The 12,044-nt window shown below is 47.1% G+C and overlaps 1 protein-coding gene across 2 annotated transcripts in view; it reads left to right on the top strand.

Annotated features, from left to right (window-relative positions):
* The first annotated feature begins 9,812 nt into the window (after positions 1–9,812).
* The window catches only part of ANXA6 (annexin A6), a 49,096-nt gene continuing 46,864 nt past the window's right edge, over positions 9,813–12,044 (top strand). For both annotated transcript variants that reach the window (XM_086696797.1, XM_086696584.1), the window contains exon 1: positions 9,813–9,957. The gene's annotated coding sequence lies outside the window, so the exon portion shown is untranslated. The remainder of the gene's footprint in view (positions 9,958–12,044) is intronic.

The raw sequence follows: 12,044 nt of genomic DNA, 5'->3' as shown, positions 1-12,044 counted from the left end.
TCTGTAGGGCGTGAGCTCTGTGAAAGCTGGGACCAGGTCTGTATTGCTCAGCCCTTATCCCAGTCCCCCAGCACAGTGCCTGGTACTTTGTGGGCACTAGACAAACACCTGCTGAATGAATAAATGAGCTGCTCCAGCCTGGTTTCAGAAGCAGAGACAGCCTTCTCTTTAACCCAAGGGCCCAAAGGGGCAAATAAGGAGGAGTGGGGAGCAGAGGGGGCGCTGTGCAAACATGCCAGACAACATCATAGAATTAGAAAGGTCATTCCCTTCCTGGGTGTCAGCCACCGGTGGGCTGGGGATGGGAGGTGGGGAGATTCTGGAATAGTAGGCCTTGGGGAATTGGTACTCACAGAAGCTCTGAACTGCAGTATTTATTCATTCATTCATCTGTTTCATCCATCAAATATTTATTGAGAATCTACTTTACCAAGCAATGGAGACAGATAGCCAAAATCACACAAATAATGATCTAACCACCAGTTAGGACAGTGTTGTGATGGGAAAGTAGGATCCTAGGAGAGATAATGGGGAGGGATGTATAAAGTGCACTGGAGGGGGTGCCTGGTTGGTTCAGTTGGCTGAACCTTGACTGTGCATCTGACTCTTGATTTTGGCTCAGGTCATGATCCCAGGGTGGTGGGATCGAGCCCCGCTTAGGGTTCTGAGCTGACCAGGGAGCCTGCTTAAGATCATTGCACCATCTCTCCCTCTGCCCCTCCCCTGCTTGTGTTCTCTCTCTCTAAAATAAATAAAAATAGGGGCGCCTGGGTGGCGCAGTCGGTTAAGCGTCCGACTTCAGCCAGGTCACGATCTTGCGGTCCGTGAGTTCGAGCCCCGCTTCGGGCTCTGGGCTGATGGCTCAGAGCCTGGAGCCTGTTTCCGATTCTGTGTCTCCCTCTCTCTCTGCCCCTCCCCCATTCATGCTCTGTCTCTCTCTGTCCCAAAAATAAATAAACGTTGAAAAAAAAATTTTTTTTAAAAAATAATAAAAAAATAAAATAAAATAAATAAAAATAAATAAAATAAATAAATAAATAAATAGAAAAGTGCTCTGGAGAAAGGACTAGGAAGGAATTTCTGAAGAAGTGCTATTTTAAGGAAAATCCACAAGAATAATGAGCTTCTATTAGTAAGCTTCCAGGCTTATAAGAAGAGCCTTCATTCCATGGAAATGGAATGTTTCAATAGAATTTCGAGTGAGTCACGGGATCTTGGAATCCTAGAAAGAGAATCTCAGAGTCACAGAATCTTAACCTCACAGAATCCTGAAACAAATACTTACAGATTCTTCAACAGTAAATGGAACCTTAGAATTCAATGTTAAAGACTCAGAATCTTTACATAGAAGAACAAAGGGAATCTTTTTTTTTGCAATTTTTTTTTTTAATGTTTATTTCTTTTTGAGAGAGAGAGAGAGTATGAGCAGGAGAGAGGCAGAGAGAGAGAGAGGGAGGGAGACACAGAATCAGAAGCAGGATCCAGGCTCTGAGCTGTCAGCACAGAGCCCAACACGGGGCTCAAACCCACGAACCGTGAGATCATGACCTGAGCTGAAGTCACACGCTTATCCGACGGAGCCACCCAGGCGCCCCAAGAACAAAGGGAATCTTAAGAGATAATTTACTTGCATCACCTTCTCTCTCCTATTGTACAGATAGTAACAGAACAAAACTAAAGAGTGCAGTCATAGAAGCCAGCCAGAACACTCACTTCTTATTATTAATAGATTAGGACTCCATACATTTAGTAAATAATAATAATAATAATAGCAACAATGTTTACATTTACTGTCTCATTACTATGTGCTAATTGCTGCTAAGTGATTTATATCCAACACCAAACTTGTGAAGTATATATTTTATAGTACCCACATATTATAATTAAGAAAACAGAATCTCAGGGGGAATAAAAATGGTTAATGGTCACTCAGCTAGAATGCGGTAGAAACAGAACCCGTGCGGTAGAACAGCACAGTACTACACAGCTTTTTTTCTAATTACAGCTGTTTTCAAGCCTCTTCCCAGTGACCCCAGCTTTCCTGTAACTTTGCCCTTAGGAGTAAAAGTACTCTCTTGGCTTGAGTTTGCTGTAGGGTGATCAACTTCCTGGAAGATCTGTAATACATTCTCATGTCAAAGAAGCCTTCTGAAGACCTAAATGTGCTGTTAAGCCTAAAAGAAGTGAGTTTGTTTATGGGATCCAAGCGACAGTATGACATCGGGAAACTTAGTTCCCGTCTGAGGTCAGGCACTAAATAGCTATGTTTTGGCAGCTAAGTGATGGAGCCTCCCTAGGTCCCAGGTTCCACGTCTCTTAGATGAGCTTCTAGGGCCTGCCCTGCCTACCTCAACGGTGGAGAGATAATGCATGCAAACACGCTTTGTGACTTATGAAATAAATGTAAGGATCCTAAGGTTCAATGGTGTCTCTTCTACCTTGTGAGTGAGAGCGTGGTTGGATCTCCCTCAATGGAGGGCAATTTGGAAAGATGAGGAGCCTCAAAAAATATTCATTACTCTTTTATCTGGAATTCAAGTTTTAGGAAACAATCTCGGAGCCATGCTGAAAAATTCAGAATCAACCTAAATGTCTGACAACAGGCGATTAGATAAATAACTTATACTATTGCCATATAATGGAATTTGATATAGTTACTTTAAATGTTTTGAAGAATATTTAATCACATAAAATATTGTTCATAACAAATTAAGGTATATCAGAGATAAAATAATATTCACAGTAAGTTCCAGGTTTTTACAAATGAAAATATACATGAGTGGCACATAAGTGATCCATAAATATTGCTATCATTATTATTATTGCTGTTGATGTTATGTAATAAAAGAATGATATTAATCATAGTGTTAATGTAGGCTGTCTTTGGATTATAGGATTATGGCTTTAAATTATTTTCATCTTTTGATGAACTATCTTTTGATGAACTATCTATAATGAACGCCTAATATTTTTCCAGGAGAAACAATAAAAATCATGAGAAAAGTGATTCTGTGACTTTTAAGCCTATTTTTTGTTTGCATTCTATTTCTCTATCTCTCCACCCGCTAAGTGACCTCTGCCCCAAACTAAGTGTCCTCGCATCCCTGAGACCTATAGCCAAAAATAATCTGTTTTGTGCCAAGTGGTTAGAAAGTCCTTGTGTTCTTCCCCACACAGAGGGGCAATCCCCGTCTTTCGGGGGAACACCGGACACTGATATAGGCCTTTCTCCTAGGGGAAAAGGGTTTTTCTGGTGTTCATATGAACAGTCCCCCTGCCCCGGGACTCCTTCCTTTAACTAAACTTAAAAGTGAGACCCATCTTTGGGCACACTCTCCTGATGGAGGCCGGCAGAACTGGGACCTGCCAGCAGGTGGCAGTATCTACCCACTTGCAGCTCTCCAGAGGGCCGCCCAGAGATTTTGAACTTTTCTCCTGAAATCAGAGAAACTACCGCCCAGAGAGAGGGGGAAGACGGTCTGAAATCCCAGTGCATTGTTCTACCCACATCTCCACACCACACTGTCTTTCTCTGTCACAAACATTTTGGAAGGGCCACTCCATGTAGGAAGGGGCTTGGAACAGAACCAAAAAGATGAAGTCATGTCAGTGTGTTTCCTTCCCATATTTTCCTCCTTCCAGGCTTTGTTCCCACCAGTCAGTGACAGTATGTGACATATGCTTACTTGCTTCCTCCACAGCCCCTGGATGTTTATGTTGTTTCCTTTCTGTGTTTAAAAAATATGGTGTGGGACCTAAAAAGCTTTCTCTGTAATTCAGATTATTTTTCTTAGGACTGATTCCTAGAAATAAGATGACCCGTCAAAGAAAATGAGCAGTATATTAGCCTTGTTTCTGCAGCTCAGGGAATAAGGCCCTGGGCCCAGGCAGTCAAGGGGACCAGCCTTTCAATCCTGCCTCAGTCATCTGTGCTGACTTTGGGCAAATGCTGTATTTTCTCTGAACTTCAGTAATCTTTACCCCAAATTAAGGATACTAAGAGCCCCTCCACTTGTATACTAGATACTATTCTCGCTCCAAATATCACTCCCCTCTCTCTTCCATTTCTTCACCCTCTATCTGGTCATTCCCATCAGCTCACAAATATGCTGTGATTTCACCAATCCTAAACAAAAAACAATCCAAAACTCTCCTTTTGATCCTCATCCCCCACCAGGGATGCCCCATTTCCTTTGCTGGCCTTTGTGACAAAACTCCCGGAATAAGTAGTTTGTACTTGTTACGCTAAGCCTGTTCCTCTAAGGCCCTTGTCCCCAACACTCTACGGAATCTGCTCTCCACGGGAAAAATTGACCTTCATAATACTAAATACAGTGATGGATTCTTGGGTCTTGTCCTACTAGACCTAAGAGTAGCCTTTGGCACAACTGACCACTCCCTCCTCCTTGAAGCCCTTTCATTCACTTGGTTTCCAAAACACCACACTCCCTTGGGTTTCCTTGCACCTCACTGTGAGCTCTTTCCCAGGTGCCTTTGCTGGGTCCTTCTCTTCTTTCTGATTCTTACTGTAGGAGTGACCCTTGGTTCTCTTCCCCTTTGATGAGCTCATTGCTTTCTCTGGCCTTGAACAGTATTTATATGCCTGTAACTTTCAAATTTGTATCCCCAGCCCGACCTCTTTCTTGAATGCCAGATTTGTCTATCCAAATGGCTCTTAGACATCGCCTCTTGGATGTCCAATAGAAATCTTACCAAACTGGTCACAGAGTTGAGGTCGATCTTTTTTCCCACTTTCACTCTCCAAATTTCTCCTCCTGCAATTTTGTTCATCAGAGTTCAGAGTAACTCCATCCTTCCAGTGGCTCAGGCCAAGATCCTTGAAATCATTCCTGACTCTTTTTTTCTGTCACCTTATATCCAATCCTTCAGGAAATCATGTTAACTCCACCTTGAAATATATCCAGTCTCTAACCACTTCTCACCAACTCTATGCCATTTTGGCTGAGCCACCAGCATCTCTCACTCAGATTACTACAAAAGCCTCCTAACAGATCCCCAATGCCTACTCTTGCCCCCCATTAGTATTCAGTATTCTTGACACAGAAATATATCAACTCCAGAATATATAAAGAGCTCTTAAAACTGACCAGCAAAAAGACAACCCAATTTAAAGACAGGCAAAGGAAAAAAAATTAAAATGGATGAAGGACATGAATAGACATTTCCTCAAAGAGGATGTGTGTACAAATGGCCAATCAGCACACAAAAAGATGTTCAGCATCATTAGTCATTAGAGAAATGCAAATCAAAATCATGAGATACCAGAAAAAGAAGGAAAAAAACAACTCAGCTACACTTCAGCTACAAAAAGAGAAAATAAAACCACAAGATACCATTTCACACTGACTAGGACGGCATTACACAAAAAATAAAAACCAGAAAATAACGAGGGCTGTCAAGGACATGGAGAACGCTTGTGCATTGCTGGTGGGGATATAAAGTGGTGCAGCTTCTGTGGAAACAGCTCAGCAGTTCCTCAAACAGTTAAATACAGAATTACCATACGGACTAGCAATTCCACTCTTAGTAAATACATAAGAGGACTAAAAACAAGTACTCAAACAAGGGTTGGTACACAAATGTTTATAGCAGCACTACTCACAATGGCCGAAAAGAGGAAAAAAGCTAAATGCCCATCAGCTGATGAAAGGATAAGCAAAGTGTGACATATCCACACAATAAAATACTATTCAGCCATAAAAAGAATGAAGTGGGGCTACATGTTGCAGCATTTAGGAACCTCGAGGCCATTATTGTGATGGTTAGTTTTACATGTCAACTTGACTGGGCTAAGGGATGCCCGGAGAGCTGATAAAACATCATTTCTGGGTGTGTCTGTGATGGTTAGCAAATGAGTCACTGAGAGATAAGCATTTGGTGCAATATACTGAGTAAGGAACTGCCCTCACCAATGTGGTCTGGTCAGGCATCATGCAGTCCAACGAGGGCCGAATGGAACAAATGACAAATGGCAAAGAAAAGGCAAATGCAGCTCTCTCTCTCTCTCTTAAGTTTATTTATTTTTGGGAGAGAGAGAGAGAGAGCAGAGGAGGCGCAGAGAGCACCCCAAGCAGGCTCTGTGTACTTTGCGCAGAGCCTGATGCAGGGCTCGAACTCAGGAACCGGGAGAGGACGACCAGAGCCCAAATCAGGAGTTGGATGCCGAACCAACTGAGCCACCCAGGCGCCCCGCAGCTCTCTTCTTGGGTTGGGACGTCTATCTTTTCCTGCCCTCAGACCACCCCTCCACCCCACCCCCATTCTCAGGCCTGCAGGCTCTAACTAAATCACACCACTGGCTTTTCTGGTTCTCCAGTTTGCAGCCGGCAGTTTATGGGACTTGTTAGTTTCCACAACTGCCTGAGCCAATTCCTATAATAAACCTCCTCCTATATATATCTATTTCTATATACCCTGTTGGTTCTGTTTCTCTGGAGGACCCTAATACGATTATGCTAAGTGAAAGAAGCCAGACACTAAAGGCCACACATAATACCATTCCGTTTATATGACCCACTCAGAATAGGCAAATCCATAGAGGCAGAAAGCAAACTGGTGGTTTCCAAGGGTTGGGGGAGGGGACACTGGAGATTGTTTAACAGGTACGGGTTTTCTTTTAGGGGGATGAAACCGGCTTGAAACTACGCAGAGCGGGTGATTGCACAACAATGTGAAGGTACTAAATGTCACTAAATGGTTCCCTTTAAAATGGCTGATTTTATGTTATGTGAATTTTACCTCCGAAGAAAGAAGAAAATAAACGTCCTGTCCCTCCTCTGTTCCACACCCTGCAACAGCTCCCCAAATGCCTCAGAGTAAAAGGCGAAGTCCTCACAAGGGCCCATAAGCCCCCTCCTCACCCCCATTTCATTGGGTCCCTCTTTATCTCTGCTCTCCTGATACTCCCCCTCCCCCTCCCTCCACTCCAGCCACACTGGCCTCCTTGCTGTTCCTGGAACATTCCAGGCCTACTGTTGCCTCCAAGCACTTGCTCCAGCTGTTTCCTCTGCCCGAAGACACTCTTCCTACAGCTTGGCTACCTTCCCTACCTCTTCCACGCTGTCGTTCACACTGTTTGGCCCCTGCCGAATACCCTACAGAATACTGCAACTTCCTGTTATCCTGGGAACCTTCACCTGCTTTTCCTTCTTTTTGTCCACAGCACTTGTCACCCGCTAAGATACTGTCATGTCTGCTTATCGCGTATCTGTCTCTCCTCTGCTGGAATGCAGAGGCCAGGAGGGCAGAGATCTTCATTTTGTTTGCTGATAAAGCTCTGAAAATAGTACTTGGCCCATAGCAGGTGCTGAATGAGGATTTTCTAATGAATTTGGGGAGATGAAATGTAACATCACAAGTAAAGCTCTTACAACACTGCCTGGCTCACCGAAAATGCTCAGTGAACGGCAACTACTATTTATGATGCTTGAGGAACCCCAACCTCCACCCTGGGGCCAGCCCCTTTATAATCTAAGAAGGTATTGCCTCATCTACTAGAAGATCTGTTAAAACAAAAACAAAATCCATCCAGGTATATTTGAAGATCCAGTTGGCTTCATTAAATAACTCATGAACTGGGCAATGTCCCACGTAGGAGGCAGAGGGGAGCCTGGAAGAGTTGTACAAAATGGAAGGTTTTTATAGAAGGAGGGTGAGCAAGAAAGTTATTAGCAAAAGAAAAGGGGTGTTCCAGGCAAGGTGGCTTTTCCTTAGGGAGAAAAGCAAGGGGTCCTATCCTGTAGATCATCTCATCTTTCTTTGGGGGGTCTCCGTGGCAGATTCATTGGCACTGATTGAAAAATTCCTGACTGACCGACCGGTAAAGCCTACATTTCTGGGGGAGGTTGAAACGGATTAGGTATTAATCCCCAAGTCATGGTTTGTGAATTTAGCCTCAATGACACCATGTTGGGCCTGTGGTTTTATTTTTAACAGATCTCATTATAAGGTAATTATTTTAATTTCTTCTTAGTCCCCCACTGGATTCTATTCATCTTTCTGGTCAACATCACTCTCACCTGGGTGCCTAGGTTGGGTCCATTTGCTGTGGGCCAGCATTGTATTTTATAGTTTACAGATCACAAGTGTCCAAACTTCTTTGTAACAATGACCTGTTTGTCTTCTGTGAGAGTGAATGCTCCATGAGGGCAGGTCAGGGCCCCCACTTCCTATTTGCTCACTTCCATCTCCCAGCTCAGTACCTGGCATGCAGCAGGTACTCAATAAATGTTGTTGGGGGAACGAATATGTTGGGGAGGAAAAACATCCTCTGCCCTTCAAGATCCTTCTGGCTAGACTAAGAATCAAATTGACATGAGACAGTTTAACGGGAAAAAATCAAATTTAGTTTCATACATAAGGAATCCACATAAACATGGAAATCCCAAAGGCACTGAAGCTATGCAACACTTATATGAGCCTGTTATGAAGATAAGTTTCTTAGGCTAATTGGAATGTCTTGTTAAAAGCTCTCTTCTTGGTACAGGCTCTTTCCAGTGTAAATTTAGGCAGTTGAGGGGGAGGTGGAGAGCTTTCCTTGAATCTGCTGGGTATGGATTGCTTTTAACTCAAAATAATCTTTATGCCACAGTCACCCATCTTGGAGCAGCCTGCCCTTGGCGCCTACAAATAGATGGAAGGACATACTTTCCACCCAGGTCTCCTTGTAGAATTCTTAGAGGACTCTGAACTGGTGACAGATTGAGGACAACCATTGGAAAAAGCTTTTGGTCATCCCTATCTTTTGGATGAACAAATTGATTTTTAAACCAGTTACATGTCTTGTCCATGCAAACTCAGCAGGTGAGTGGGGAGCCCAGGGTTGCCATCTGTCCATCTTTTCACCCAAGCAGAACTTTTTTTCTTTTTAAAAAATATTTTTTAATGTTCATGTATTTTTGAGAGAGAGACAGAGTGTGAGCAGGAGAGGGGCAGAGAGAGAGGGAGACACAGAATCCGAAGCAGGCTCCAGACTCTGAGCTGTCAACATGGGGCTCGAACCCACAAACTGTGGGATCATGACCTGAGCTGAAGTCTGAGGCATAACTGACTGAGCTACCCAGGCGCCCCACCGAGGCAGATGTGTGGGGGATGGGAGATACTACTGAATTTTATTGTAGGACCACCTCCTCCAGGAAGTCTTTACAAATATCCTGGGGGAACAACATTCTCAATTTCCTCTGTATTCTCAAACAGTTTATTGTTTTTTATGTTCTAGAATTTTCCACACAGCCCTGGATTTTAACAGCTGGTCTTTTTGCCTTTCCTGTGAACTATGCACTCCCCAGAGTCAAGCTCTAATAAGTGTCCCTCTGGAGTCTCTGGCCAGGTTCAAATCCCAGCTCCACAACTTACCGGCTGTGCCACGTTGGTCAAAGACCTGGACGTCTCTAGGCTCTACTCCGAAAAGTGGGTAAGTAATGTCACGGGTATGATGGGGCTACTGAGGAATGTAATCTGACCAGGCAGATAAAGTGCATGGCCTCAATTTTGTCAAGTCTCCATGTTCGGTTTCTCAGCAAAGTTTTGGCAAGTAGTAGGAATTTGGGGGAGAAATGTCCAGCTCAGGGAATCAGAAGCCCTGACTTCTGGCCTTGAGTGGCCTTGGCCAAATCCCCCTACTTTCTCTAGGTCTTTGCGGGGGTCTGAGCACTGACGTAGGTTCTCCGGGCTGTGGGGCTGGGCCGCTCGGGGCTGGTGACATTCTAAGATTCCAGGAGCGAATGAACTTGGGGGGTGGGGCTGGGGGAGAGGAGGCGGGGCGAGCCCGATTGGCCTTCGCGCGCCACGTGTCCTGCGGGGGAGCAGCCGCCCGCTGTCCTCCCGGCCCGCCCCGCGCTGCTGCTCCTGCTCGGCTAACGGGCTCCCACCCTGCGAGCTCCGCGTCGCGTCCGCGCGTCCGTCTCCCAGTCCGCTACAGGAAGCCTCCGCCGCGCGGTGAGTGGGTTGAGGCCGGAGAGGGGATCGCTTCGAGGGATTCCCCTTCCTGGGGGCTGCAGGGACGCGGGGACGAGCAATAAACGCCCAGTCATTGCTGACTTGTGCCTCCCGCGAGGCTCCTGGGAGGGGTGCGGGCAGGTGGAGGGCGCGGGCAGGTGGGGAGCGGCGGCGGGGCGGGAACGCGAGGGCGCGGTAACCCGGGAGGGTCGCGGGCTGAACGTGCCTGGGGGAACGCAGTGGAGCAAATTTAGAGCCTCGAGCGTAGAAGCAGAGGCAAAGGCGCTCTGGCTGGGGGAGGGGAGAGCAGGAGGGGAAAGGAGGGGAGGAGAGGGGCGGGCGGACCGACCTGCAGCGGGTGTGGTCCAGAGGCTGGGGGCAACCCGGCAGACGCAGAGCCGGGTGCTGGCCGCGCTTTGAGAGGGGGCGGGGGCTGGAGAGACTTAGAAGATCTAGGGTTGGGGACAGCTGGACGGGGGTCTAAGGACCCGCAGGGAAGGGTGTGGCTGAGGCCAAACGGAGACTGAGGCTGCAGGAAGAGTCAGTCATATCGTACAGCCGCTGGTGCAGCGGTTTGTGGGTGTTGTTGGAAAGAAGGCTCTGTGTGCAGACCGATGTGGGGGACTGGCTTGTTCACACCCCAGGGACCCGCCCGTCCCCTTTGGATCACCGCTGGCCTAAAGGAGACTTGGAGCTGGGCTCGAAGGACAGAGGCCCCACCCTTCTTTCTGCTCTCCGGAAGCCCATTTTAGGCCTAACCAAAGCTCTTGGGGCTTCAGATAACTCCCAAAATACCCGCATGGGACTGAAATACCCTGAATCCAATCCCAGCTTCACCATCAACTTTCAGTGTGACCTTGAATCCGTAGCTTTCCCTCTCTGAGCCTCAAGTTCCTTTTCCAAGTCCAGAGCTGATAAACTCAGACCCTCTTGGTGGAAATGATGGCTATCGTTAAAATTGATTTATTTGTCAGCTGCAAGGAACGATTGCAAGTTTGGGAAGTCTTGATTACAGGCTTGGGAAGCCTGGGCGACCCTTGTAAGCCCTGGAAGGGGAAGGGGTGGGGGTGGGGGCTTTTGCTAAGAGAATCCAGCCTTTGCTTCCTCCCTCCCTTCCTTTTCTCTAAACCCCCTTGGGTCTTCCTGACAATTCCAAATTTGGCCATATGGCTCCCGGGTTGGTGAAAGGACTCTGGTTTCCTCCTTCTGCTCTTTTCCCTCACTTCCCCCGCCCCACCCAAAGCACACCTTAAATTGCTAGCCCACTGACCCAGGAGGGATATCCTGTCCTGCTTGGCCCTCCAGGTGAATGATCCATCCAGCTGCAGCTCCCGCAGACCTTGCCCTTCCAGCTGGCAGGCCTGTGCCGTGCAGAGGGCACTGGCCTGGGAGTCATGGAAAGCAGGGTTACAGTTCCAGGTGCTGGAGGGGTCCTTGGGCAAGTCCCTTCCCTCTCTGGGGCTTAGTTAACCATCCGTAGCAAAGGCTGCTCAACTGGCTGTCGCTTCCAGCGCTGGTGTTCTAGGATTCAGCTGTTCTAGGACTTAGGATTCTGGGAGTTGGGTGGGGCCAGGGAGGGAGGCACAGGCCTGCATCCCCCTCTGCAGCTGTGACAGTCACTCATCCATCTTTCCTTGCCTTCCACCCTTTGTTCCCAAGGCACTGGCTGCTCAGATTCAGAAAATATTTGCGGTTTCTGAGTAAGGGCCATAGCTCTTGCTGGGGCAGAGTGTGGACACCAGTGTGCAAAGGAGGGGGGCTGTCCTTTGGAAGTGCGGAACCTTGCCTATTGGAGCTGACCCCTGGGACGGGGCGGGGGAGTTCTGCAGTGTTGGGAAGCTGCCAGCCTCTGGAGCATCTGCAGTGCAGCACGCAGCAGGAGCCTTGGGCCACCAGGCTCCAGCCTCAGCCCCAGCCTCTGAGTAGCTGGGGCCCTGGGCACATCTACCCTTCTGGGCGTTAGTTCCTTCCTCTGTAGAGGGGTAAGAGATGTGTCCAGGGCATCCAGCTGGTAGAATGGGTGCAGGCTGCATGACTCCTCATGTTGTATTATTCTAGGATTTTCTGGGGAGGCCCAGTGGTATCAC

This window comes from Puma concolor, chromosome A1 (genome assembly GCF_028749965.1).
Source record: "Puma concolor isolate L17-30 chromosome A1, mPumCon1.1.hap2, whole genome shotgun sequence".
NCBI lineage: Eukaryota > Metazoa > Chordata > Mammalia > Carnivora > Felidae > Puma > Puma concolor.
The sequence above is the reverse complement of the archived record's forward strand: the minus strand, read 5'-3'. Positions and strand labels throughout refer to the sequence as shown.